Here is a 6,556-nt window from a genome sequence, read left to right on the forward strand (position 1 = left end):
TCGGCTTCCTTCTCTTTGGATCCCATTCCGGCTTAATCAGCGATCGTCACCGTCACCGTTTCTGGCAGAGCAGTCTCAAAGTGGCCTCCTTCGGAGCGATGTCCCTCGTGTGGATCCCGTCCTTCCTCTGTCAGCTGCCTGTGCTTTTGTTTTTGGTAGCGCCTTGATCCTTTTTCGTGTTCTTGGTTCTTCTCGAACATCTGTAGGCATCTGAAGCACAGCGCAGTGGTAGGTCCGGTGATCCTGGTGTTTGGGCCATCACCCCTGCCCCCCTGTCTGCTGGTTCTGCCTCCTGCGGGGTTGTTTTCCTCCGGTGTGTTGGCATGGATTGGGAGATCCTTCCCAACAGGCTTCACCAGAAATCCGTGTGGCCTTGTGGAGAGTATGACCTTGAAGAATGTGCCACTTTTTTTTTTTTTAATTGATTTTTTACAGAGAGGAAGGGAGAGGAATAGAGAGTTAGAAACATCAATGGAAGAGAAACATTGATCAGCTGCCTCCTGCACATGCCTTACTGGGGACGTGCCCGCAACCAAGGCACATGCCCTTGACCGGAGTCGAACCTGGGACCCTTCAGTCCGAAGGTTGGTGCTTTATCCACTGAGCCAAACCAGTTTTGGCTGAAATCAATAAAAATTTTAAAACTTTTGCTGAAACTGGTTTGGCTCGGTGGATTGCGGCACATCCCTCAGTAGGGGGTGTGCAGGAGGCAGCTGATCAGTGTTTCTAACTCTCTGTCCCTCTCTCTTCCTCTCTGAAAAAAAATCAATAAAAATATATTTTAAAAAATAAAAACCTTTGACAAAGCATGAGCTTCTATCTCTTCTGAGCAGTTTTTTAAAAAAAATATATTTTATTGATTTTTTTACAGAGAGGAAGGGAGAGAGATAGAGAGCTAGAAACGTCCATGGGAGTGTCATCGACCAGCTGCCTCCTGCACGACCCCCACTGGGGATGTGCCCGCAACCAAGGTACATGCCCTTGACCGGAATCGAACCCGGGACCCTTCAGTCCACAGGCCGACGCTCTATCCACTGAGCCAAACCGGTTTCGACCTGAGTAGTTTTTGATAAATCATAAAGCTACATCATTGTATTTGCTGTGCAACATGAGCACCACCACCCTCTTCTCCCTCTCCCTTCTCTCTTCAGTAAAGACATTTAAAGACAATAATTGACTGGTGCTGTAACAGTGGGGATTGTAACCCACCCCACCATTCTTTTGACATTGTTTCTGTAAATGATGACTCTACTAAGTAGCTTGTAGAAAAACAGCATGTTTGTAAAAGAATCTTAGGAATTAATTTCAGAAGATACAGACTCTGACCTTTAGTCATTGCAGTTCTGAGAAATTTTCTGACCTTCAGCCATGGAACCAGGATGACAGAGACCAGGATAACGCATACCAGACTGTCACTTGACTGATTCTTTGAGATTCCTCATAGGAGTGGATGGCGCTGACCTGTACGCAGAGAATTTTTAGCGGCCTCCCTTTGTTTCTTTGTTCTTCTTTGCCTCTCCCGCCTTATAAAAACCTCTGCCTGCACTGAGATAGGGAGTGGGCTTTCTGATCAGGGTCCCCCATCACCTGAGGTGACCGGCACTTGAATAAACCTCTCCTTTCTCACCAGCATTTGTCTCGGGAGTCTGGTTTTCTCTGGCAGCAGGTAGCCAGACTTGGGTTCTGGGTACAGTGGGAGGGGAAGTGGCTGGCATGTAGGCAAACGAGATGGGCCCTGTGTTAAAAACGGATGAAGCTTAGTGTATGTGGAGCATTCTTATATTATTCTCTCCACTTAGGTGTCTGTGTGAAACTATCCTTAATAAACAAAAATGAGTAGATTGGTTTTATTTTAGTTTAAATTAATTGAATTTTTAAAAATCACAAAGAATGGGGAACGAGGTGATTATTCTAATAGTAGGAGCCAGCTTAAAGAAGAGAATAAAAATCCCTAAATTCTGGATAGAGGTCCTCTCTACATGCACTGAGAGTGAAATAAATCAGAAAAGCTTGCTCAGAGGGAGTTATGTGTATTTATGGTCTTTAATATTTTAAGCATTGAGATGTGAACAGTGAACTAGGGTACTGTTGATAATAAACATTTCTGGAATTTTTCAAAATTCTACGAAAGCAGAGACTAATGAAAGAACATCATCCATGTATCCACATCTTACATTAAAAAATTATCACCGACACCGGTTTGGCTCAGTGGATAGAGCGTCAGCCTGTGGACTGAAAGGTCCTAGGTTCGATTCTAGTCAAGGGCATGTACCTTGGTTGAAGGCACATACCTAATAGGGGGTGTGCAAGAAGCAGCTGATCGATGATTCTCTCTCATCGATGTTTCTAACTCTCTATCCCTCTCTCTTCCTCTCTGTAAAAAAAAATATATATATATATATTAAAAATAAATTAATAAAAATAAATTAACCTATAAATGATTTGGTTTCTGTTCCCATTGAATGGACTTGCAGTGGGTTCCTGAGAGCCCATCATTCTCTCTGTACCTGTTAAGAACTGGGATATCTTCTGAGAAATGCAACAATAGGCAATGTCATTGTTGTGCACACAACACAACACAAACCTAGATGGTCTCGTCTACCACATAGCTGGGTTACTTGATCTAGCCTACCGCAGCTATGCTACAGGCTCTGCAGCTTGTGACTGTACAAAACAACATGAGATTAAATCAAGCACAAAAGAAAATGATGCTATCAAGATACAAGGTAGCCCGGCGGTGTGGCTCAGTGGTTGAGTGTTGACCCATGAATCGAGAGGTCACTGGTTCAATTCCCGGTCAGGGCACATGCCCAGGTTGCAGACTTGATTCCCAGGGTAGGGCATGCAGGAGGCAGCCAACTGATGAATGGTGTTTCTCTCTCATCAATGTTTCTTTCCCTCTGTCCTTCTCCCTTCCCTCCCCCTCAAAATCAATAAAAACGTTTTTTTAAAAAGAGAGACAAGGTAAAGGAGATGTGTGAGGCTGCTGTTGGTGTAACACAGAATACTGTATTACAGCAAACCTTATTTTTTTTTTAATAAATTGAAAGAGTACACTCTAAAATAAAAAATATGTATATGACATAATATGCCTTAATCAGTTTGGCTCAGTGGATAGAGTGTCTGCCTGTGGGCTGAAGGGTCCCAGGTTCGATTCTGGTCAAGGGCATGTACCTTGGTTGTGGGATCATACCCAGTACCTTCCAGTAGGGAGTGTGCAGGAGGCAGATGATGGATGTTCCTAACTCTCTATTCCTCTCTCTTCCACTCGGTAAAAAACACAATAAAAAATTTTAAAAATGGCATAATAAACCAGTACCAGAGTTATTTACTGTCATTAGCAAGTATTACGTACTGTGCTATACTATTATATGACTGGCAGCACAGTCGGTGTGTTGACTCCAGCATCACCACAAACACGTGAGTAATGCATGAGCTACATGTTAAGGTGGCTCTGATGTCACCAGACGATAGAAATGTTTCAGCTTTGCAGTGAGAGATAACCGGTTGGAATCCCGGTCGGGGCACATACCCAGGTGGCCAGCCTCGATTCCCAGACGGGGGCATGCAGGAGGTGGCTGATCTTTGGCTCTCACATCGATGGTTCTCTCTCTCCCTCTCCCTTCTTCTCTAAAAATCAACAATAATAAAAAAGCACTTACTTTTGTTTTCACTTCCGAAGGTCAGGAATCTGAACTCAGTCTCGCTGGGCTGACATCAAGGTGCTGGCGGGGCTGAGAGCCCTCAGGTCTCCGGGAGGAATCTGTCTGTTCCCTGGCCTCTTCCAGCTTCCAGAGCTACATTCCCTGCATTCATTGCCTCTGCCCCCCCTCCCCTCCTCCATCTTCAAAGCCTGCAGGCAGCGTCCTCCTTCAGGGTCACCCTGTACAGTTAGGGAGCACTTGCTTAGCTTTGTCACACCCGCGAAGTGAAAGATGAAATAGAGAGGGCAGGAGACCGGCATGCCAGGACACAGGCTTTATTGAAGAGAAGAGATCCACTGCCGGCTGCTTCCAGAGAGAGAACAGAAGAGAGCGAGTGAGGGCCGGGGTACAAGCACCTTTAAGGGGAGGATAGAGAGGGGACGGGGCTTAGGGCACTCAGCACACGCTGATTGGTGGTTCCATGTAAGGCCTATGATGAGGGACCTAGGGACTTAGGAATCGGGGGCTTAGGGTGTTTGGCAGGTGCTGATTGCTGGTTCAGTGCTCAGGAATGTCCGGCTGCAGGTGGAGTTTACTTCCTTCCATCAGTTGGAGGAAGGGAGGATCTATCACAGAGTCCCTTTTGCCATGTGAGGGGACATTCACGGGGTCCAGGGATCAGTGCCTGCAGGTCTCTGGGGACCATTATTCAGCCTGCCCAGAGAATATGACAACCCAAATAAGGTGGTCAGGAGAGGCCTCAGAGAGGAAAGGACTTTTGAGGGAGGAAGCCACGCAGAGATCTGGGAAAGAAGCTTCCAGACAGACGGAGGAGCAACTACAAAGGCCAGGAGGAGGAGGAGGCAGTCATTCTAAGATGGCTCCCAACCCTCGGCCTCCTGTGTTCACGCCCTGGAGTGACCCCGCCCTGCGCACGGGCTGCATGCAGTCACGTATCCTAAGGAATAAAATACAGCAAAAGCGATGGACTGTCCCTTCTGACATTAGGTTATGAAAGACGGTGACTTCCATCTGTTCCCCTCTCTCTGGCTCTGCTTGCTTTCTTGCTTTGATGAAGCCAGCCAGGGGCCTCAGAGAATTCCCTGCTGACATCCAGCAAGGAAATGAATCCTGCCAGCGCCCCGTGAGCTTGGTGGTAGATTGTAAGTTGAGCTGAAGACCTGCCTTGGCTGGGGGCCTGCGGGCTGGGGAAGCTCCTGCATTGAGCGTCTGCCCCCTGCTGGTCAGTACACATCATAGCGACTAGTCTTTCCACCATTTGATCTACGCACTTGCATATTAGGCTTTGATTATATAGGATATTTTTTTATTGATTTTAAAGAGGAAGGGAGAAGGAGAGAGAGGAACATCAATGATAAGAGACAATCATTGACCGACTGCCTCCTGCACACCCCTACTGGGGATCAAGTCTGGCATGTGCTCTGACCAGGAATCAAACCCTGACTTCCTGGTTTATAGGTTGATGCTTAATTGCTGAGCCATGCAGCCAGGCTGGTTTTTTGTTTTGTTTTGTGTGTGTGTGTGTGTGCGCGCGCGCTGTTTTTTTATTAATCCTTATTTGAGGATATTTTTCCTTTTTTTTCTTTTTTCTTTTTTTTAATACATATTTTATTGATTTTGGACAGAGAGTTAGAAATATTGATGAGAGAGTCATCGATCAGCTGCCTCCTGCACTGCCCTCCACCAAAGTACATGCCCTTGACCGGAATCGAACCCGGGTCCCTTCAGTCCCCAAGCCGACGCTCTATCCATTGAGCCAAACCGGTTTCGGCCATTTGAGGATATTTTTCCATTGATTTTTAGAGAGAGTGGAAAGGTGAGGAAGAGTCAGAGAGAACCATCAATGTGAGAAAGACATATCGATTGGTTGCCTCCAGTATGCAGCCCGACCATGGCTGGAGAACATGCCCTTGACTGAATCAGTCCACCGGCCTACACTCTATCCACTGAGCCAAACCTGCTAGGGCGCCCCACAGCTATTTCTGAAGCAAACACATAAAAGCGAGCATTTATTGAAATCTTAATATGTGCTAAACCCAGTTTTAGCAGCTTTATGTGGGTTAGTTTAAGTGTCACCTACACTGTAGATAACCTAATTTTACATGCTTCGAATATAAGAAAAGGCAACACCAGAGAAGTTAAGTAATATCAGGGTCATGCAGGTAGTGGAGTAGAGTCAGGATTTGGACCCAAGCATTCTGGTTCCAAAGTCCACAACTTAACCACCAAACCACAGTGCCTTGGTATTACTGCCTGATTAAGACAGTATGTGGCAGCCAAGACTGGTTTGGCTCAATGGATAGAGCGTCGGCTTGGGGACTGAGAGGTCCTGGGTTCAATTCCGGTCAAGGACATGTACCTTGGTTGCGGGCATGTCCCCAGTAGGGGGTGTGCAAGAGGCAGCTTATCGATGACCCTCTCTCATCGATGTTTCTAATTCTCTATCTCTCTCCCTACGTCTCTGTACAAAATCAATAAAATATATTAAAAAAAAAAAAAGACAGTATGTGGCAAAGAGTAGGAGCTCAATAAATGAGGAGAGTTATTAATCCCAGAGAAGTTTAGGACACAGCAGGTATTTTATAAGTGCATGTTTGTCTGGTACGGTGAAGCCATTCCTAACTCCCCAATTTCCCTATCATTTCCCCCTAGACTCTCTCTGCTCCTCAGATAATCTGGGCAGAAGCCGGAAGACCAAATCCTAATGAATGGGATCGATTCTCTCGGTTCTCTTCCTTCCCTGTTTTGTTCTTGGTCCTCGGTGATCCCTCCGCGGCGCGGGCCTCTCTCGGGAGCCCGCCCCCGCATTGCCGTGCGCACGCGCATCATCCCGATTGGCTCCACTCCAGCGGAGTGACGGGCGGGATCTGCCAATGGCGTTGTGAGGAAGG

General features: G+C 46.6%; 1 long non-coding RNA gene across 1 annotated transcript; it reads left to right on the forward strand.

The window, feature by feature from the left end:
- The first annotated feature begins 757 nt into the window (after positions 1 to 757).
- LOC118706843 lies at positions 758 to 1,837 on the forward strand. Its single transcript, XR_004984134.2, has 2 exons — positions 758 to 832; positions 1,061 to 1,837. It is a non-coding gene; the product is annotated as an uncharacterized LOC118706843 (long non-coding RNA).
- The last annotated feature ends 4,719 nt before the right edge of the window (positions 1,838 to 6,556 follow it).

Source organism: Pipistrellus kuhlii, unplaced genomic scaffold, assembly GCF_014108245.1.
Source record: "Pipistrellus kuhlii isolate mPipKuh1 unplaced genomic scaffold, mPipKuh1.p scaffold_m20_p_55, whole genome shotgun sequence".
Lineage (NCBI taxonomy): Eukaryota > Metazoa > Chordata > Mammalia > Chiroptera > Vespertilionidae > Pipistrellus > Pipistrellus kuhlii.